General features: G+C 39.0%; 1 non-coding gene across 1 annotated transcript; it reads left to right on the plus strand.

Moving 5' to 3' along the window:
- Window positions 1-17043: 17043 nt before the first annotated feature.
- LOC141694419 (small nucleolar RNA R71) lies at window positions 17044-17150 on the plus strand. Its single transcript, XR_012563727.1, has one exon. It is a non-coding gene; the product is annotated as a small nucleolar RNA R71 (small nucleolar RNA).
- The last annotated feature ends 6335 nt before the right edge of the window (window positions 17151-23485 follow it).

Raw genomic sequence — 23485 nt, forward strand, 5'->3', positions numbered from 1 at the left:
TAGATGTGAAAAAAGGTGAACTCACTATGAGGGTGCAAGATCATATTGTGACATTCAATGTGTTCAATGCGATGAAATTTCCTATGGAAGATGAGGAGTGCTTCAAGGTGGATTTGGTCAATTCTGCAGTTACTTCAGAACTTGATCATGTGCTAAGTTCTGATTCCTTAGAAAAAGCCTTATTGGGGGATTTTGACAGTGAAGATGATGAAAGTAATGAGAAGTTACAATATATGAATGCTTCTCCTTGGAAACGAAAGCTAGACATGCCATTTGAATTCTGGGAAATACTGATCTCAAGAATGCTGAGGGAAAGCTCAAACCATCTATTGAGGAAGAACCTACTTTGGAGCTTAAACCATTTCCTGAACACTTGAGGTATACTTTTTTAGGTGATGTATCTACTTTGCCTGTTATTATTGCATCCGACCTTTCAGGTAGCAATGAGGACAAGCTCTTGAGGATTTTGAGAGAATTCAAATCGGCCATAAGATGGACTATAGCAGATATAAAAGGGATCAGCCCTTGGTACTGCATGCATAAAATTCTGCTAGAGGAAGGTAGCGAGCCGACTGTTGAGCAACAGCGAAGGCTTAATCCTATCATGAAAGAAGTTGTAATAACCCCAAAAAAAATTTGGACTTTTTGTAACCCTTATGAATAGTGATTTTGCTGATTATGCTGAATCAGAAAAGTTTTCATGCCACACTATGTAGCAGTTCTTTTATTGATATTCTGAGATCTTATTAGTACTCTATATGGTATATAAGTGTATATAAAGATCGTCAGAATCCAAATTCGAACACTTTGCTTTTTCCCGAAAATCCACCAGATACCGAAAGAATTGAGTATAAGGTAACGTGATTAAAAGGATTTAAATTCAAGTATTATAAGAGAGGATCATAAAAGGAATATAAAATATTAAGAAAGGTTAAGGGAACCCAAATAATACTTGTACAAGAACGAAAGTATTTTGACCCCTCAAACGGATAACGAGAACGAAAGTTAAACGAACCGTAAAACAGATACGCGACCAAGAGACAAGCTTGTACAAGCATCCAAGGTATTATGACATCATCAAACCACAAGACAAAGGCATGTGGCAAATGGATGACATAAGCATGACAAGTGGGTAGGTTTTGTTGGTTGATTACTAGCCAAGCATTATTAACCATGGTAAAAAGGTTAAAATCAATTCCTAAGTCAAAAGAAGAAGCAACCAAGCAAACACATTCATTTCTCTCCCCCCCCCCATCTCCTTGCTCACGAATTTTTGAAGAAAAGCAAGGAAGAAAAATTCCAAAACCCAAGCTCCACTTAATCATAATTCAAGAGGTTTGTTTCTTTAGCTTCCATAATTCAAAACTTAAATGATCCATAAGTTTAAGCTCAAGATTCCATGTTTAACATAGCTAATCAATTCATCAAATTTCTTGGTGAATAGTGTTTTCAAGAAACTAACTTTGTGTTTTCTTATGTTTTCTTCAATAACCAAGCATTGTAAAGATAGTTAGTGGTTATTTAAGGCTTCCTAAGTGATTCTTCACTCTCCAAGGAAGGTATAACTTCTCAAACCCTTAGTATTAAGTTTTGTTGGTTTGTATTTCATAATGTTTAGATGATGGGTTAGTGTAATGGGTGTGTACTCATATTTAGAGCTTTGTTTAGTAAGTGGTTTTGTTGATTTTGGAGTTAGGAGTGATACTTATTGGATTTGATGTTCTTGGTCACATTTTGACTTGGTTTAGATGAATAAGTTGAGATATTGAGTTATAGTTAAATGATATTATATTGTGGTTGAATGATGGTGGAATGGTGTTGATTGGTGGTGGTTTGATATTGAATTGATTGGGTAAAAATTTGGGAATTGCTAAGTTATAGCCGTCGTAATGCCCAATTTTCCTTAGACTGTTTTGTGCTTAACTTTTGCACCAAAACCGTCACTTCCATGAACTGACCATTACCATGTTTAGATAGTTCATGTTACGAGATTCGTTTTGATATGTGGTTCGCTTGAATCCGATGTACGGTTTAGGAGAAACGACCGTTTTAAGTAACGACGTTTCGTGAACAAACCATTACCCCTCGCCTTACTTTGAAACCTTAGTTAAGGCCCTTAAATGACTAATTGGAGTATGAAACAATTATGTAAAGTGGATTTGGCAGTTGGTAGAGTACTCGCGAAAGAATCGCCTTAAAATTCTTAATGGTTAATTTATTAAAAATGGTGGAGCCGAGGGTACTCGAATGACTTATGTGATTCGTTAAGCGTAGAAGTGACCATAAGCGAACGTTAGGGTTCAATTGGTTAAAGTCTAGTTTCTTAAGCGACCGGGGTTTAATTCTGACTTATATTGTTGTTCATAGGTTATCAGACCCACTCTAAGCTTAAGTCTATCTGAGAACACTTAGGCAAGTTTTCTACCCGTGTAACTGTTATTGTGACGTATATTTATATATGCATTATCTTGTGATAACTGCATGATTATTATTAGCAAGTCTTGCGATATATTGGAGCATGTGATATGATATTTATATGCATGCCTGTTTCATAATCTTGATATATAATTGTTGATTCAATGCTTATAAACTGCATAATACATATGCTAGAGATAAGCAGTAGTTGCGTATACCCTTAGTATAAGGGACCCGAAGGTGAACATTTTTCTAAACCGGGAGTCGATGTTCCCGAGTATAGTATATGTATATATATAAAAATAGTTTTCAAAACTATTAATCGAATAAGGTTTATTCGATAACTTTATTTTATTTAATGGATATTATTTTGAATATTCATTCGAGGACTTATGACTCCGCTTATTTTATTAAATAATATTCTTTATTTTATTAAAGAATAATGTTTCGATAATCAAACTTATTTTTGATTATTTAAATAAAGATCGTACTTTCGTATAAGTATATGTTTGGTTATTTATTATTCATTTCAAGTATAAGTTTTAAAACTTCTACTTCAATTATTTTTATAAGGATTATCCTTATGGGAATATTATTTAAATAATAATATTCAGATATTTTCTAATATGTTGGGACTGATTTATTTTATTAAATCAGCATTACTCTAAACATTCTTTAAAAATGTTTTTGAGTCTTCAAAATGATTTTAAAAGTTAGAGCGGGTCCCAAAACTCGTTTTCAAATTTAAGATCTTCCTTTCGAAGGGGATTTTAATACTCGCTTAAAAATCTGAGGGATCCGGCTCTGTGGTGTATTTACATTCGCAACGAGGTTGCTGTTCTGAGAAAACATTTTGATTACTTGCCCAACGTTCGGGAAGTAAGTCCATCTATTTGAGTCGGCATAAGCAACATTGTCTCAGTGGGCGTCCATGAAAGTGTAAGTGGTTCAGTGGGAGTCCATCAATGCATAAGTGGATGAGTGGCAGTCCAGCATAGGTCCTAATGCGGCCAGAGTGATGACCAGTGGGGAATTCGTCCATCTACTAGTAGAAAAGGTTACTTATTGGTATCTTTGCCTGATCAGCAAGATATCAGGTTTATGCCAAAATTCTCTTCTTTCCAAATTCATTGGATATGACAACTCTGTTTATACTTTCATGACAGAGGTTTTCAGGGAATGTATGAGATATATATATAGGTGTATATATATATATCGGGACTTAATGAAGTATCTCGTAACTTCATTTCTTTTGAATGATATTTCAAAGATTAAATTTATTCAAGTCTTTTCTTGTAGTCTCATCTATGTGATGAACTTTTGAAACTGATTATACCTTGAACGGTCGTAGTTCCAGTCGTATTCGGAAAAGATCTAAGTATATTGGAGTATCTAGTAACTTCATCTTTTCAACTTATATCTAGTAAATGATTATCTTATGCATGACAAAGATTTTCAGAAAAACGTTGAGACAAGGATAGATATATGAGATCACCTTGCAATGATATTTTTATACAGTTATAAACTGGAATTCTGTGTATATTATGCATGGAAGAGGACTTCCAAAATTTTGAAAAGTATATATACATATATACTGAATATTTTGTGACTTGGTCGCGTTAAGATATCAAACTTGGTTCATTTTTGCTTGACCAAGACTTTCATGAGTAGTATGAGAATGCTCATATATTGTAAATTATTATACATATTATTTCGGTGGGCTTGTTTCTCACTCTTTCTTTCTTCTTTCATCACAAAAAAACAGATAGACAAGATGAACAAGACCAAGCTCCCAACTCATGAGCGGATATGAAACGTTCTGCAGTTTCCTGTAGGCGTTGATGTCGTTGTGGCTGAGGTTGGAACTACCAATAGGCTAGGCTTTCAACTTTTGATGTACCAGACTTATGTATATTTATGAATTGTAATAATGGCAAAGAATATGTAAATTTATTCAGAAGCCCTTTTGAGGTGTAATGGCTTGTAATTGTGGAATAAAATGACTTGTGTTATTTTTGGTATTCATCTTTGAGACTATAACTTGTGGTGTGTGTGTATATTGTGGGATCACAATACGCAGTAGTTGATGGTTTACTAAGATTCAGTGTTATTAAGGAAAATGGAACTCATGAAAACCCGGATCCCCGACCCCGAATTGGGGGGTGTTACAGAAATGGTATCAGAGCTAAGCGTTATAAACCTCAGAGATGATCCGACGTTAAGATAAGAAGTTCACTAAGATAATAAGAACTCTTGCCAAGTTCATAGTCGGTCTACCTAACGTAGTACTGACAGTTAAAACCCATATGGGAACCCTTATAAATATCATGATAGTAACATAGTTCGTTATCGTATAGGGCAGCGGGGCACCAAACCCTGAGGTTCAGGAGCATCAGCATGAGGATGTTTTATTACATGTTGGAGATCAGATTATGAATCCGATAGAGTACCCTAACGAGGGACCGGATGAGATTCATAATGAGAATGTTGCGGTCGAGGATGTTATACCAGAAGGGATTGTTGCTGAGGAGGATCCTGACGAGAATGAGGAGAGGATCGCCGAGGAATTGATGACCGTAGTCAGGGTGACTACCAGAGCTAGGATGGCCGCGAGGATGGCACTAGAGGATGAAGAGTTACCAATGGCACAGAGGATAGTGAGGGCAGAAGGAGTGGGACCTTCTACAACACCAATTATACCAGTAGCAGACCCTCTCCCAGAGGTTCTTGTAGACGTTCAGGAGGTTCCACCAATTCCTGTTCCCTCCCCTGTACAGAGCCCAGCACCTACTGAGGAAATTCCACCTTTATCTCCTGCACCATTGTCACCTGATACCGTGCTTGGTTATCCATTTGGATCTCCTGGGTCTACACCTCTTGCACCCCATGGAATGCTAGATGCTACCGTTCAGGCTTCTCTCACCGCTGATTATCATATGACTTTGGGTGGCCTGTCTGAGGCCCGTAATGTTAGGAATGATCTGTTGGATCGACTTACTGCACCAAGGATTGAAGGCGGGGTACTTCCGGCAGGATTAGCTTATAGCATGGACAGGAATGAGGCTACCACCCGAATTACAGCTAGAGGCCATCTTGAGGGCCAGATTGATCCAGCTCTACTTGCGACTATCTTAGGCCTCATCACCGCCTTAATGGAGCAGGTTAGGGATGTTGTGCATGCCCGCATTTCTTGATCCACTATAGTATGCAAAGTCAGAGCGATCAGACAAGGATTTCATGTAGCACCGCTTTTGGAGGATTAGCCTAAGTTATGAATGATTAGTTTTACTGACTAGATGATTATCTATTGTAGTACTTTTGGGATAGAAGCGATCAGATCAAATGATGTAATTCTCTTTCATGTGTTCAGTTGTTGTACCCTCAAACAAATGGCTATGTATATGTTCGTTCCTTTCAGTTCAGATCAGTTTGTTGTGATAAGTTCATATTGTTAATTGTACTATTAACACTTAAGAGTGTCATGAAGTTTATAGAACTTGAGAATTCATAATTTACGATCATGTAAGGACTGAACGAGGGAAAGACTTAAGCAAAGTAAGTAAGACAAATATCAAGAGATTCTCAAAAAAAAAATCAAGCATTCTGCCCCCAAGAGGAATAAGATTAGGGGAAAACCTTGAATATGATAATCATGGAGGTTGTAATTAAGATACAAGGAACCCAAAATGTAATGAAGTGGAAAATGAGGATTTTAAAATAAAAGATGACCCCGAATATGGGGAATAGGAAGAAATATTTAGACTAAGAAAACATAACTCGAGCAAGGAAGGGAGCACCGGGACGGTACTCCTATGAGGCAATTCATGGACCTGCCTAAACAAAACTAATACTTTTACCCTCAAACACCACCCTGAGGAAACAATATGGTGTGAAATTCTTTCATGACCTTTAAGTCGCTAAGCTCTCAGAATTCCAAGGAACAGGTAGACCCAGTCGAGGCAAGAGCCTGGCTAAAGGAAATAGAGGAATCATTGAGATTCTGAATGATTGACGAAGTGCAAAAGACTACTTTTGTCACTTACCCTCCTAAGAGAGAGGCCACCCGCTGGTGTAAGGCCAAGGAAGGAACTGAGCCAGAGGTTATAATTAACTGATTAAAGTTCAGTCAATTATTTTCGGGAAAGTACTTCCAAAGGATAAGGAGATAGTGTAAAAGCTTTAGAGCTAGAACAAAGGCGGACGAGTATGATGAATTATGAATCTAAGTTGTAAAAGTTGTCAAAATTCGTTCTGAGGACACGAATACCAAAACGACGTGATGTTTGAAGTCAATGATTAGTGAGTTCGTGAAATGATTGCAAGAGAGAGGTAGATAAAAAGAAACTGAAGTGGAAAGGAATATAAAGGCAATAGAGTTGGAGGAATGATAAGGGAGTTAAATATGAGGAAACCCTAAAGACTCGTAGCAATAGAAATAGAAAAGTATATAATCGTCAGGATGAGAGTGATTCACCATGAGTTAAAGCTGATGGATGAAGGCATGAGAGATACATATATTTTATCCCCTTTAAGTTGGGAGGATTCGAGGAAACCTTGAGATAGTTCGAAGGTTAAACAATGAGACGCAGATAGACTGAGGAGACAAGAAAGTAAGAAATTAGGAAAATTGGATGAAGGAAGTGACCTTCAAGAATGTGAAGTGTAAGGCCGGGGGCATGATACCCAGAAAAGGAGACGCCAGGTATGAAAGATATCCCCACATTGAGATGACTGTTGAGATAAACAACAAAAGTAAATAAGGATTTATTTAGAAGAAGTTCACGTTGAACACGACCAATATCTTCCAGAACATCCATGTGATCATTACCAAATCAGGAAAGAAAAGCGGATAACCATTTTTATCTTTTGGAGGCCATATGGATTGACCTCAACTTGAATAAGGATGCTATTGTGAAATTTGGTATAGACTATCGAGGTGGAAATGATTGAATAAGATACCCTTATCAGGGATATATGACTTTATTTATCCATGTAAGGATGCAAGTACCTTTTTAAAGGTGGGGTTAAGGATATAACCTCAATAACTTGAGATGAACCCTAGGGGAATGTATAAGGGTTGGCATTTTACCCTTAATAGGGACACTATGAGTTTTGACAGTACAAATTGGAAGGACTAAGGTAACAACAACCTTCAAAGATCAATGGAGAAAGTTTTCAGAAGTACATAGACAATGGTTCTAGTATTAGTAAATGGTATTTTGATATGCCCTGTATCTAGGAATACAAGAGGAACGATTTAAGGATAACCTTAGAGGTTTTATAAGGAGGAAGGTAATATTCGAAGTTCTGAAGAATAGAAATTTTGATAAAGGAAATATGATGTAATTGTAATAATGCCAGGTGGGCACGTATTGAACCATAAGAAAATATAGATCAACCCAATGAGGGTCGAGATTGGTGACAACGAGAAGTACCGAAGATAAGAGACGTCCAAAGTATGATCGAGAGTCAGTCATGACAATGTTCACATTCAAAGACCGAGGAAATAAATTATGAGAAAATTGTGATATATTTTTTACTCACCAAAACTTAAGGAGAGCATTTTCACACCAGCAGTGAATGGAAATAAGGTAGAAAATTTAGTTGAAGATCGTTCAAAGGACATTGATTGTAAGGAACTATTACTATCAGGAAAGGCCAATGAGGTGGCTGTTAGGGGGAAAACACGCGCTAATATTCACGCAAGTATACGCGTTCGTAAGTAATATAGAATATTTTCTAGTTCGTTCCCTCAGAGACTCAGACTAAATTATTGTCTAATTAAACTCACTCACCAATGTATGATTACTTCTCAATGTTAAGATAATAACACTTAAAATTGTTGATTAAATATTAACTATAATTAACTACTTAATTAACCACTTAACTAACACTTCAATTTATCAATAATAAAACACTCATGAGATCACAACTTCATTATTACTTCCTTCTATAGCCATTGTTATTACCTTTAGCATGTGACAGTGATGATATTAATCGAATAACACAAAACTGATAAAAGCCAACTTTCATTGTACTAATACCATTCTACCAAGCATCCACAATTAAGATAGAAGTTGAATAGTCATCAATTATGTTGAGTTCCTATATGTCTACAGAAATTGACAACACAACGATTTAAGCTCAAGTTATTCCTTTTGATTACATAGGGCAAATAAAACTGTTAGAGTTACCCACTAATCATGCTCAACGTACATGAACGTATGCCAGCATGGCAAGTTCTAAATCTCAAGATCCACCGTCGCTTCACAAGAGATTAACACCCTATCTTATATGTTCGCGACGCACATAAGACGAATACGCACAACCAATACTAGATATCATGTAATCATCACACACTAAAGTATTAAACAATTAACTAAAGAATTCCATAATAAATCCGTTGCAACCCCATGATCACGATTAGCCCATAATAGAACTTATCGCCATCATGGGTTCATATGAAATCATGACAAACAAACACAAGAAAATAATAACTAAACTAATTATAGTAAAACAGAGTACGTCACAAGAGTAAATAAGTCAAAGCAAGAAAACTAGCATCCAACGTTACAACGAAACAAGAATCACAAGAAAATATGCTTCCTCTTCGTTGCGGTGTGCTAAATCGGTCTTCTTCCTTATCTCCTTCGCTTCTTGCGTAAAACACAATCTAGAACATAATCCCCTTAATACTCTCTGTGAAAACGTCTCAAATCTACCTAAATAATAGTCCCATAAAACTCAGATTACATAGAAATTGGAAGCCAAACAGAAGTAGAAGTCTAAAATAATTTATCTTTTTCCCCGACCCTGCGCGGCCGCTCAGCATAGCTGCACGGGCGCGCAGGTTGTTGCGCGGCCGCTCAGCATTGCTGCGCGGGCGCGCAGGCCTCTACTGGAAAAAATCCAGGTTTGCTCCGTTTCTTCGCCGTAATCTGCCCATTCCTTTCCTCTCGCAATGGTGAACACATGCCAAGGCTTATTCTTGATGATTCCTCCCCCGAAATGCAACTAATACCCTGAAATGCATAAACACTAGAAAAACGCATCAAATACACAAAATACTTGATTTCAAGACACCAATTTAAGCCATTTTAAGACGTTCTGAGTGGTATAAAATGCCACTTATCACACCCCCAAACTTAAATCGATGCTTGTCCTCAAGCGTCACAGACTCAAAAATAAATAAAAATATGCATGAATGCAATCTATATGAAAATGCAACGATCCCCCTTACTACAATTAACCAACCAAATTGTCACATCTCAACGAATGCAGTTAGACAACTAAAGATCAATAAACTCATGCAAACGGACATACAGCCAGAAATGTGGTGTATGCAAATGCTTAACAGATATGCTTCGGAACTAGACCAATTACTATGACTAGACTATCCTCAAGGCAATCCTACGATTATACAAAGAATAAAAATTCTACGCACAAAGTGATATACAACACTACAAGAACTCTGGAGCTTACTACGGAATCGTGCTTTTTATTTACAACTCAAATGCTTATTTGACCGTGCAATGAGTGAGGTCCACAAAAGACTTATACAATGGTATCCATGTAACGAGCGTTAGGTTAGCGGATCCCAGACTCTAAAAGCCTTAGGTCACTAGGCACAAAGTCCCCTAAGAACTTAATAACTCGAATACCAAAGAGCCCACTCTTGATCAATTATGCAATTTTTTTTTTTAATAACTTCTGAGCAAGTGCGTTTCGCTCCATCTTGCTCAACCCTAGACTACTCGCAACATATGCGAGCCGGCTACTAGCCATTTGATGCCTAGCCACAACTAGCAACAACTTCCATATTTTTTTCTCCAAAATTTTTTCTTTTTTCATGTCTTTATCACTATGAACCTATAATCGAATTCTAAGCATAATAAGTAGATTGACCTTGAAAACAACCAAATCATAACAACAATCTAGCCCTTACGCATTCTTTAAGACTTAGTGGACTTACAATTGTTTCTAGCATGCATATCAACCTACACAACTTAATATCACTTTAATGCTATCACTACACTCGCATCAATATCACAATTCAGTCGATAACTTATTGCAAAAGGGATCATGGTAAATGCATGAGCTACATGACATTCATAAAAAAAAACTAAATGGCATAAATTATGCAACTATATGAACTAAACTATCATGAATATGCAACTAAATGACACACACACAATATTCCTTAACTACCACCCCCAAACTAAAAATCTTCACTGTCCTCAATGAAAGTAGTAGAAAGGAACACAGGGTATACCTACTCGGAGTCATCATCATCATCACCCTCAGTGGGTGGAGTATCAGGCGGTGGGTATGCAGAGTCCTCACCAAAAACTGGCCACTGGATATCAGCTCCAAGGCCTCGAAAAGCAGTCCCTAACGCAAGGGTGAGCTCCTGAGCAAACCTGCTCTGCGTCTCATACATGGCGTCCATCCACCGTGAAAGCCTCCTATACTGGGCATCACCCATCCCAGCACCCTCCTGAGCTCTCGAAGAACCAGCCTCACCACGCCCTGGCCTAGCCATAGTAGCACCTCGTGCTGGACGCCCTCCTGGAAGACGATAACCCAGCCCATGCTCCTCAGGCTCACCACTGGTCCACTCCTGCATCCCATTCAGAGTGCCAGAATCAATCGGAGCTGCTGGCAACTGCAACTGCTCATGAGCCGGCCATTTCACTCCCACTGCTCGGCATAGCTTCGTAACCGTGGATGCATAAGGGATGTTCATATGCTTTGCTCCCCTCAAAAACTTCAGAATTCCTTGGTAGATAAACTCACCAAGGTCCACATAGTACTCATCATGCAGAATTCCCCACAACAACTATGCTCTCTCAACTGTGACCTCGTGTGCATGTGAAGAAGGCAAAATATTAGCACATATAAATGCATTCCATGCACGGGCATACCTGTTCATGGCGATCGCCGGAAAGTGACGATACTCATTATTGCCTGGACTGCGGGTCCAAACTGTGCCCGGTCGACAGAGAGTCGCACAAATCAAATCCAAGTCAAAATCCTCAGCAGTCTTTTCATTCCAGTTCTCCTCCTCGGGCTTCCTCTCTCACTGTCCAATCACACGGCGAATCGCCGCAGGATGATAATCAACCGTCAGCCCACGGACTACAGAAAACCCATTCTTTTCAGCCTTCGCGTTCGCGTAGAACTCGCGAACAACGCTCATCGGTACTGCTTCGGGTGACTCACAAAAAGCTATCCACCCCTTCTCTGCAATCATGGGCAACAACTCACCATCCCTCCCTGATGGTAAAAACCCCCTCTCCTTCAGAATCGGCTTCCCCAACAGCCTAGTGTACTCCTCCTCCGCAGCTCTGTCAGTTAACCGAGGCCTTGCAGCGGTACCCCTCGATGAATCAGCAGTAGGAACTGTGCTGCTGCTGTCAATAGTGCGTGCTCTCTTGGGTGCCATTGATTCGTGAATAAAAGTGTGTAAGAACTGATTTTTGATGTTTGTGAGAGGGTTTAAGTGTAGGAAGTTTTGTGGGAGATATGTTGGATAGGTGTATGTATATATAGGGTGTGGATTAGATTAGGGTTTGGGAATTAAGGGATAAAATGATGGGGTAGTGGGAACAATTCGTGGGTTTATGGGCTAAAACTGTTTTTGTGTTTTTGTTTGTTTTTTTTTTCTGAACTGTAAAAAATTTTCTGGAACTCGACCCCTGCGCGGCCGCTCAGCATAGCTGCGCGGGCGCGCAGAGGGTCTCTGGAAAAAAAAAAATTTCAGCCCCTGTTTTCTGATTTTTTTGTGTTTTTGGCTAGGTTATTAACTTCTAAGGGTTCCTGTAACAACAATTCATGGGTTGCCTCCCACGCAGCGCTTCTTTTTCGTCATTAGCTTGAAGTTCCGTACCTTTCTCAAGTAGTCAACAAAATGGCACTAACCACCTCTCGGTTTGCCATGTCCCCATAGTAGTGCTTCAACCGCTGACCGTTAACCTTGAATGCTTGGTCCGAATCATTCTCAAAAATTTCCACCGCTCCATGTGGAAACACAGTTTTGACAATAAAAGGTCCAGACCACCTTGATTTCAACTTCCCAGGAAAAAGTCGGAGCCGAGAGTTGAATAAAAGAACTTGTTGCCCTGGCACAAATAACTTAGGATGTAGCTTCCTATCGTGCCACCTCTTCACCTTTTCCTTATATATTTTGTTATTCTTGTACGCTTGAAGTCGAAATTCATCAAGTTCATTAAGCTGAAGCATTCTTTTCTTACCAGCTGCATCTAAATCCAGGTTCAATTTCTTCAATGCCCAGTAGGCCTTATGCTCAAGCTCCGCCGGTAGATGACATCCCTTACCGTACACTAACTGAAACGGTGACATCCCAAGTGGAGTTTTGTATGCTATCCTGTAAGCCCAAACAGCTTCATCGAGCTTTAAAGACCAATCCTTCCTTGAAGGACAAACAACCTTCTCTAGAATACGCTTTATCTCTCTGTTAGACACTTCCGCTTGACCATTTGTTTGCGGATGATAGGCAGTAGCTACTCGATGATTCACATTATAACGCTGCATCATAGAAGTGAACTTACGGTTGCAAAAATGCGATCCTTCATCACTTATGATTACCCGAGGTGTTCCAAACCTTGTGAAAATTTGCTTATGAAGAAAATTTAGCACTGCCTTTGCATCATTTGTCGGTAAAGCTTTAACTTCGACCCATTTTGATACATAATCGACTGCCAGCAAGATGTACTGATTATTGCAAGACGCGATAAAAGGCCCCATGAAATCGATTCCCCACACATCAAAGACCTCGACTTCAAGCATCACATTTAATGGCATCTCATCCTTCCTTGACAAATTTCCCACTCTTTGGCAACGATCACACCTTAAAACAAACTGATGAGCATCCTTGAACAAAGTAGGCCAGAAAAAACCTGCTTGCAGAATACGAGCTGCCGTCTTCTCACCTCCATAGTGTCCACCATAAACCGTGGAATGGCAGTCTCGTAATATCCCCTCCGTCTCACAGAACGGGATACATCTCCTGATGATCTGGTCAGCTCCCTGTCTAAACAAATATGGTTCATCCCACATATACCACTTCACCTCATGCAGAAACTTCTTCTTTTGAGCGGATGTCAAATTAAGAGGCATTATATTGCTGACGAGATAGTTTACAATATCTGCAAACCATGGTTCTTCCTCCTGAATTGCAAACAACTGCTCATCCGAAAAAGATTCATTGATTAACGTCCTATCTTGTGAAGTAGAATCGGGATTCACCAACCTAGAGAGATGGTCAGCTACTTGATTCTCAGTACCTTTTCTATCTTTGATCTCTAACTCAAATTCCTGAAGTAAAAGCACCCAACGAATGAGTCTCGGCTTCGTATCCTTCTTAGAAACCAGATAGCGAATAGCTGCATGATCAGTGAATACTGTTACTTTCGTACCAAGCAGATAAGATCGAAATTTCTCAAAGCCAAAGACTATAGCCAAAAGCTCCTTCTCAGTAGTGGTGTAGTTCAATTGGGCACCATTTAAAGTCTTACTCGCATAGTAGACCACATGGAAGAGATTTTTCTTGCGCTGTCCCAGAACTGCACCTACCGCATAATCACTCGCATCACAAATCATCTCAAACGATTCTGTCCAATCTGGTGTTGTAATAACTTGTGCAGTGATCAAACTCTTCTTGAGAGTCTCGAATGCTGCCAAACATTCATCATCAAATTTGAACGGCACATCTTTCTCAAGCAAATTGCACAACGGCTTAGATATCTTTGAAAAGTCTTTGATGAATCGCTGATAAAAACCCGCATGACCAAGAAAACTATGGATTCCTTTCACAGAATTAGGTGGGGGAAGATTTTCAATGACTCCCACCTTGGCCTTGTCCACCTCTAGACCCTTGCTAGAGACCTTATGCCCAAGGATAATGCCTTCACGCACCATAAAATGACATTTCTCCCAATTAAGCACCAAATTAGTTTCCACGCATCTTTTGAGTACGGCGCGCAGATTATTCAAACATTCATCATATGAGTGTCCAAAGACGGAGAAGTCATCCATGAACACTTCAACGTTATTTCCAATCATGTCAGAGAATATAGCCATCATACATCTCTGAAAAGTGGCCGGGGCGCCACATAATCCAAACGAAACTCTGCGAAAAGCAAATGTGCCAAATGGACAAGTGAAGGTAGTCTTTTCCTGATCCTCTGGTGCAATACAAATCTGATTATACCCGGAATAACCATCCAGAAGACAAAAATACTCTTGACCCGCCAATCTGTCAAGCATTTGATAAATAAATGGAAGGGGGAAGTGATCCTTCCTTGTGGCTTTGTTCAATTTTCTATAATCCATGCATACTCTCCATCCTGTAACTGTTCGAGTAGGGATGAGCTCATTCTTTCATTTGCGACCACAGTGATACCTCCCTTCTTAGGTACACATTGTACGGGGCTCACCCACGAGCTGTCAGAAATAGGATAAATGATGCCTGCATCTAGCCATTTCAGAATTTCTTTCTTCACCACCTCCTTCATGATGGGATTCAGTCTTCGTTGTTGTTCCACAGTTGGCTTACTACCTTCCTCTAGCAGAATTTTATGCATACAATATGAAGGACTTATCCCCTTGATGTCTACTATGGTCCATCCTATAGTCGATTTGAATTCTCTCAAAATCCTTAAGAGCTTGTCTTCCTCACTACCTGAAAGGTCAGATGAAATAATAACAGGTAACGTAGATGAATCACCTAAAAAAGCATACCTCAAGTGTTCAGGTAATGGTTTAAGCTCCAAGGTAGGTGCTTCCTCTATTGATGGTTTGAGCTTCCCTTCAGCATTCTTAAGGTCAGAAGTACCAAGAGATTCAAATGGTATGTCCAACTTTCGCTTCCATGGAGAAGCGTTCAGATATTGTAATTACTCGTTGCTATCTTCATCATCGCTGTCAAAATCCCCCACTAATGCCTTTTCCAATGTATCAGACATTAGCATGTGATCGAGTTCCGAAGTAACCGCAGTATCAGTCACATCCACTTTTAAGCACTCCTCATCTTCTGTAGGGAATTTCATTTCCTTGAATACATTGAAGGTCACATCCTGATCTTGGACCCGCATAGTAAGTTCACCTTTTTGCACATCTATCAAGGTACGGCCAGTAGCCAAGAAAGGCCTTCCCAAGATTATGGGAATCTTTTTATCTTCCTCAAAATCCAGAATAACAAAATCTGCTGGAAAGAAGAGCTTATCCACCTTGACGAGCACATCCTCAACTATACCCCTTGGGTAAGTAATGGAACGGTCAGCCAATTGTAGCGACATGTGTGTGGGTTTTGGATCAGGCAGATCCAGCTTTTTAAAGATCGACAACGGCATCAGATTAATGCTTGCTCCCAAATCACAAAGGCACTTATCAAAAGTTAGATTGCCAATGGTGCAAGGAATGGTGAAGCTTCCTGGATCTTTCAGTTTTGGTGGTAACTTTTGCTGCAGAACAGCGCTGCATTCTTCCGTGAGAGCAACGGTTTCAAGGTCATCCAGTTTCACCTTCCTTGCAAGAATAGTCTTCATAAACTTCGCATAACTAGGCATTTGTTCCAGAGCCTCAGCGAAAGGTATATTGATGTGAAGTTTCTTGAACACCTCCAGAAACTTCCCGAACTGTCTATCCAGCTTTTATTGCTGCAATCTCTTAGGAAAAGGTGGTGGAGGATAGAGCTGTTTCTCCCCTGTATTAGCCTCAGGCAGAGTGTGTTCAACAGTAGTCTTCCTTGGTTCCGCCGGTTTCTCCTTTTGCTTAGATTCTTCATCTCTAACTTCAGCTTCGACTTCCTTTGCCTTTTCAGCATCAGCCACTTTTCCAGACCTTAAGGTAATAGCCTTGACTTGCTCTTTAGCTTTCTTCCTGCCTGGTACTTCCGTGTCACTGGGAAGAGTGCCAGGTTGACGATTGAGCACTGCATTGGCTAATTGACCGATTTGATTTTCCAAGGTCTTGATAGAAACCGCCTGACTCTTGCACAACAGCTTAAGTTCCTCAAAATCAGCACTAGTGGGTGCAGCTGTACTACCCTGTTGAGGATATGATTGCCTTGTAGCATACTGCTGTGGTTGCTGGAATCCAGGTGGGTTAAACTGTTTACTCACTCCTTGCTGATATGGTGGCTGAATAGCATTCTGATTTTTCCCCCAGCTGAAATTTGGATGATTTCTGTTATTAGGATGATAGGTCGCTGGCACAGGCTGCTGTTGTCGCTGATAATTATTCACATACTGAACAGATTCATTGACAAGAGGACACTGATCCGTAGCATGAGAACCTGCACAAAGCTCACAAACCATAGCTATTTGATTAACTCCATACGTAGCCAGAGAATCAACCTTCATTGATAGCGCTTGGAGCTGGGCTGCAATAGCGGTGGCTGCATCAACTTCCAGAATACCTGCTACCTTGCCTGACGTCATCCTCTGAGTTGGGTTTTGATGCTCATTTGCAGCCATCGTCTCTATAAGATTATACGCCTCAGTATAGCTTTTAGCCCATAAGGCTCCTCCAGCTGCTGCATCGAGCATGGGCCGAGATTGGGCCCCCAAACCATTATAGAAACCAGTGATCACCGTCCAATCTGGCATTCCATGATGTGGACATTTTCTCAACATTTCCTTGTAGCGTTCCCAAGCCTCGCACATAGATTATGTAGGTTGCTGCGCAAACTGAGTAAGAGCACTCCTCATAGCAGCAGTCTTTGCCATTGGATAAAACTTCACCAGAAACTTTTGCGCAAGATCTTGCCACGTAGTGATGGACCCAGCTGGTTCAGAATGTAACCAGTCTTTAGCCTTATCCCTCAGTGAGAATGGGAAAAGCCTCAACTTGATAGCCTCATCAGTTATGCCATTATACTTAAAAGTGCTGCAGATCTCGACAAAATTCCTTATGTGCATGTTGGGGTCTTCAAGTGCCGCTCCTCCAAAAGAAACGGAATTCTGCACCATCTGAATAGTGCCCAGCTTGATTTCAAAGGTGTTAGCTTGAATAGCCGGATGAAGGATGCTTGACTGAATGTCATCAATTTTAGGCCGAGAAAAATCCATAAGAGCTGGATCAGCTTGAACAATACGATCTCCCATGTTTACTGGTTCTTTCTGCTCAGTTCCTGAATCCGAATCCTCAAAATCTAACTTCTCCGGAATATCAAAAACTTCGTCTGTCTCCTCAGCTGTATCTAAAGTCCTCTTGCGAGCACGAGAACGAGTTTGCATAAACGCTTGCTAAAGAACCTGAAACACAACCGAAAAGAGTAAGTAACTACTACGTCCTAATCACTGAGTCCTAATGACCAATGATGGTAAGTACATAAACTAAACAAATACGCCGAGTCCCCGGCAGCGGCGCCAAAAACTTGTTAGGGCGAAAACACGCGCTAATATTCACGCAAGTATACGCGTTCACAAGTAATATAGAATATTTTCTAGTTCGTTCCCTCAGAGACTCAGACTAAATTATTGTCTAATTAAACTCACTCACCAATGTATGATTACTTCTCAATGTTAAGATAATAACACTTAAAATTGTTGATTAAATATTAACTATAATTAACTACTTAATTAACCACTTAACTAACACTTCAATTTATCAATAATAAAACACTCATGAGATCACAACTTCATTATTACTTCCTTCTATAGCCATTTTTATTACCTTTAGCATGTGACAGTGATGATATTAATCGAATAACACAAAACTGATAAAAGTCAACTTTCATTGTACTAATACCATTCTACCAAGCATCCACAATTAAGATAGAAGTTGAATAGTCATCAATTATGTTGAGTTCCTATATGTCTACAGAAATTGACAACACAACGATTTAAGCTCAAGTTATTCCTTTTGATTACATAGGGCAAATAAAACTGTTAGAGTTACCCACTAATCATGCTCAACGTACATGAACCTATGCCAGCATGGCAAGTTCTAAATCTCAAGATCCACCGTCGCTTCACAAGAGATTAACACCCTATCTTATATGTTCGCGACGCACATAAGACGAATACGCACAACCAATACTAGATATCATGCAATCATCACACACTAAAGTATTAAACAATTAACTAAAGAATTCCATAATAAATCCGTTGCAACCCCATGATCACGATTAGCCCATAATAGAACTTATCGCCATCATGGGTTCATATGAAATCATGACAAACAAACACAAGAAAATAATAACTAAACTAATTATATTAAAACAGAGTACGTCACAAGAGTAAATAAGTCAAAGCAAGAAAACTAGCATCCAACGTTACAACGAAACAAGAATCACAAGAAAATATGCTTCCTCTTCGTTGCGGTGTGCTAAATCGGTCTTCTTCCTTATCTCCTTCGCTTCTTGCGTAAAACACAATCTAGAACATAATCCCCTTAATACTCTCTGTGAAAACGTCTCAAATCTACCTAAATAATAGTCCCATAAAACTCAGATTACATAGAAATTGGAAGCCAAACAGAAGTAGAAGTCTAAAATAATTTATCTTTTTCCCCGACCCTGCGCGGCCGCTCAGCATAGCTACGCGGGTGCGCAGGTTGCTGCGCGGCCGCTCAGCATTGCTACGCGGGCACGCAGGCCTCTACTGGAAAAAATCCAGGTTTGCTCCGTTTCTTCGCCGTAATCTGCCCATTCCTTTCCTCTCGCAATGGTGAACACATGCCAAGGCTTATTCTTGATGATTCCTCCCCCGAAATGCAACTAATACCCTGAAATGCATAAACACTAGAAAAACGCATCAAATATACAAAATACTTGATTTCAAGACACCAATTTAAGCCATTTTAAGACGTTCTGAGTGGTATAAAATGCCACTTATCAGTGGCCGACTTTCTAACTGTAAAAGAGAAATTATAGGCGCTCGTGCCATAGGAATACAGTAATGATGGTTAAAGCCGTGAAGGTGGTATTATGGTGTGAAAGATTGACATTCCTTCTGATGATCGTGCGATACTCAACCGTGATAGTAGTTTGGTAAAGATTTAATTTATGTAATCGCCGTAATCGGGCTATCTATCTTAGAAGGTCATATCTTGAGATAAGCCAGGGCCATGTTATGAAAGGACTAAATGAACCCTTGAGTTTCCAGTCCCTTATTGAGGACATATGATTACTAACGGTAATAACTTGCTATTGTTGCTTTGATTGATATTCTTCTGCAATTTTATCTACTTCATGTCATATATACATCATGTTCAGGAGCTGTCCTTCATGGATCACAAATGGTGATATGTTACCTACTTAGAAGGTTTTGATACGGTAAGTATGGACTCTGTATGATTAGCTATTAAGATTTCGAGGAAAATGAATGACTATAGTAGGTCAGTGGTGGACCATAGTAATGCTAAAATGAGTCCATGAATAATGAGACGATGACAACTGTGAGAGTTGTATTGTAATGAATGTTGAGATTGAGTACCACTAATCGGGTCGTGGTGATGTATAAGTTATTATTGATAGACTATTTAAGTCGATTATCTACCTATTGAATATTTATTCCTTCTTATCAATAGAGGGTTGTATTACTATACGAGGAAGGTTGCGATGCAAGCAAAGAATTCTAATAACGATGATGTCTAGAATGAAATCCCATATTCGATTTTTGATGTAGAGGGAGTTTCAAAGGTGATTATTTATAAGCTCGAGCAAGAGCATGGGACCATAGAACGATGGACGGAATAGTAGATATTCAGGAGCGTGAAACGCGATGCTATAATACTTGATGTTGATATATATACACATATGGTTTGTTCTCCTATGACAAACCTCTATAGTTCAAAGCTAGATTCCAAGCCAGATATTTTGTGGCAGTATTCTTTTCATATACAATTCTCTTCAATTCGTTCTTTTGTTTCCTTTTCATTTTGTATAAGCTGAGAAGAACAACCCTTCCAGAAGGGGAGGTATTGTCGAATGACTATCTATCTGTGTGATAGAAGCCTAGTAGGATACCACATGTTGTTTAATTGCTTGTCAAGTACTAAAGGCTGGCCACCTTCTGTACTAACTATGCAATAGAACAAGTGTTCATGATCATAGTGATCTCTCAATAAATTCTTTTACTTCTATATGAAGGACCAAGCTTTTGAAGATGGAGGCAGCTAGAGATGAAGTGGTACCAAGTACGGTGGTATTCTGATTCTAACGCGTTTGTGATACTAAGGTTGACGTAATTATTAAAAGGTTATAAAACTCTAGAGAGTAAAGGTATATCTAGAATAGTATTCTGTACGGAAGATAGTAACGATTACGAACTGGAAAAGAATGAGTATTGAGAAGCAAAAGCTATAATGCTAGAAATTATGATGAGAGTCTGTGCAATAGACTTGAAAGAATTTGGAATGATCACTTAACGTGGATTGAGTTTTCTTACGATAATAGATCGTATGCCAGTATCGAGATATCGCCTTATGAGATCCTTGAGGGAACACAATGTCGATCTCCCATATGTTAGGATGAAGTTGCAGAGCACAAGATGCTCGGACCAGCAGTGGTCCAAAGGACCAAGGATATAATAGATCTAATCAGAGGACGACTGGTAGTAGCCCAAGATGGACATAAGAAGTATATTGATTTGACACGAAAGGAAAAAGAGTAGGAAATAGGGGACCTAGTCCTGTTATAGGTATTCCATTGGAAAAGATAGATGTGGTTCGGAAAGAAAGGAAAGCTAAGCCCACGAAGTGTTGGATCCTTGGAGATATTAAGATGTATTGGGAAGTTAGCATATGAGCTAACCCTACCCTCGAACCTGTAGCGAGTTCATAACGTTTTCCACGTATTAATGTTAAGAAAGTATAATCCGGATCCCAGACAATAGGGGCATATGAGCGCATAGACATACAACCAGACGTAACCTATATGGAGCAACCAGGAAGGGTTATAGATCGAAAAGGAACAAGTGCTTAGGAGAAGGGTTATCAAGCTAGTCAGAGTTTGGTGGTAGAACCACAATGTGGAGAATTGACTTGAGAGTTACAAAGTGCAATACTAAGAAAGTATCATTATTCATTTTCTATATAATTTCGGGACGGAATCCTTTTAAGGAGGGGAGACTGTAATAACCCCAAAAAAAATTGGACTTTTTATAACCCTTATGAATAGTGATTTTACTGATTATGCTGAATAAGAAAATTTTTCATGCCACACTATGTAGGAGTTCTTTTATTAATATTCTGAGATCTTATTAGTACTCTAGATGGTATATAAGTGTATGTAAAGATCGTCAGAATCCAAATTCGAACACTTTGATTTTTTCTAAAAATCCACCAGATACCGAAAGAATTGAGTATAAGGTAAAGTGATTAAAAGGATTTAAATTCAAGGATTATAAGGGAGGATAATAAAAGGAATATAAAATATTAAGAAAGGTTAAGGGAACCCAAATAATAAGGTCCCGGATATGATCCCTCAAACGGATAATGAGAACGAAAGTTAAGCGAACCGTAAAATAGATACACGACCAAGAGACAAGCTTGTACAAGCATCCAAGATATTATGACATCATCAAACCACAAGACAAAGGCATATGGAAAATGGATGACATAAGGAAGATGACATAAGCATGACAAGTGGGTAGGTTTTGTTGGTTGATTACTAGCCAAACATTATTAACCATGGTAAAAAGGTTAAAATCAATTCCTAAGTCAAAAGAAGAAGCAACCAAGCAAACACATTCATCTATATCCCCCCCATCTCCTTGCTCACGACTTTTTGAAGAAAAGCAAGGAAGAAAAATTCCAAAACCCAAGCTCCACTTAATCATAATTTAAGAGGTATATTTCTTTAGCTTCCATAATTCATAACTTAGATGAGCCATAAGTTTAAGCTCAAGATTCCATGTTTAACATAGCTAATCAATTCATCAAAGTTCTTGGTGAATAGTGTTTTCAAGAAACTAACTTTGTGTTTTCTTATGTTTTCTTCAAGATCCAAGCTTAGTAGAGATAGTTAGTTGTTATTTAAGGCTTCCTAAGTGATTCTCCACTCTCCAAGGAAGGTATAACTTCTCAAACCCTTAGTCTTAAGTTTTTTTGGTTTAGATTTCAGAATGTTTAGATGATGGGTTAGTGTAATGGGTGTGTACTCATGTTTAGAGCTTTGTTTAGTAAGTGGTTTTGTTGATTTTGGAGTTAGGAGTGATACTTGTTGGATTTGATGTTCTTGGTCACATTTTGACTTGGTTTAGATGAATAAGTTGAGATCTTGAGTTATAGTTAAATGATATTGTATTGTGGTTGAATGATGGTGGAATGGTGTTGATTGGTGGTGGTTTGATATTAAATTGATTGGGTAAAAATTTGGGAATTGCTAAGTTATAGCCGTCGTAATGCCCAATTTTCCTTAGACTGTTTTGTGCGCAACTTTTGCACCTGAAACGTCACTTCCATGAACTGACCATTACCATGTTTATATAGTTCATGTTACGAGCTTCGTTTTGATATGTGGTTCTCTTGAATCTGATGTACGATTTAGGAGAAACGACCGTTTTAAGTAACGACATTTCGCGAACGAACCATTACCCCTCGCCTTACTTTGAAACCTTGGTTAAGGCCCTTAAATGACTAATTGGAGTATGAAACAATTATGTAAAGTGGATTAGGCAGTTGGTAGAGTATTCACGAAAGAATCGCCTTAAAATTCTTAATGGGTAATTTATTAAAAATGGTGGAGCTGAGGGTACTCGAACGACTTATGTGATTTGTTAAGCGTAGAAGTGACCATAAACGAACGTTAGGGTTCAATTCGTTAAAGTCTAGTTTCTTAAGCGACCGGGGTTTAATTCCAACTTATGTTGTTGTTCATAGGTTATCGGACCCACTCTAAACTTAAGTCTATCCGGGAACACTCAGGCAAGTTTTCTACCCGTATAACTGTTGTTGTGATGTATATTTGTATATGCATTATCTTGCGATAAGTGCATGATTATTATTAGCAAGTCTTGCGATATATTGCAGCATGTGATATGATATTTATATGCATGCCTGTTTCGTAATTTTGATACCTATGCTAAAGATAAGCAGTAGT

Source organism: Apium graveolens, chromosome 10 (assembly GCF_009905375.1).
Source record: "Apium graveolens cultivar Ventura chromosome 10, ASM990537v1, whole genome shotgun sequence".
NCBI lineage: Eukaryota > Viridiplantae > Streptophyta > Magnoliopsida > Apiales > Apiaceae > Apium > Apium graveolens.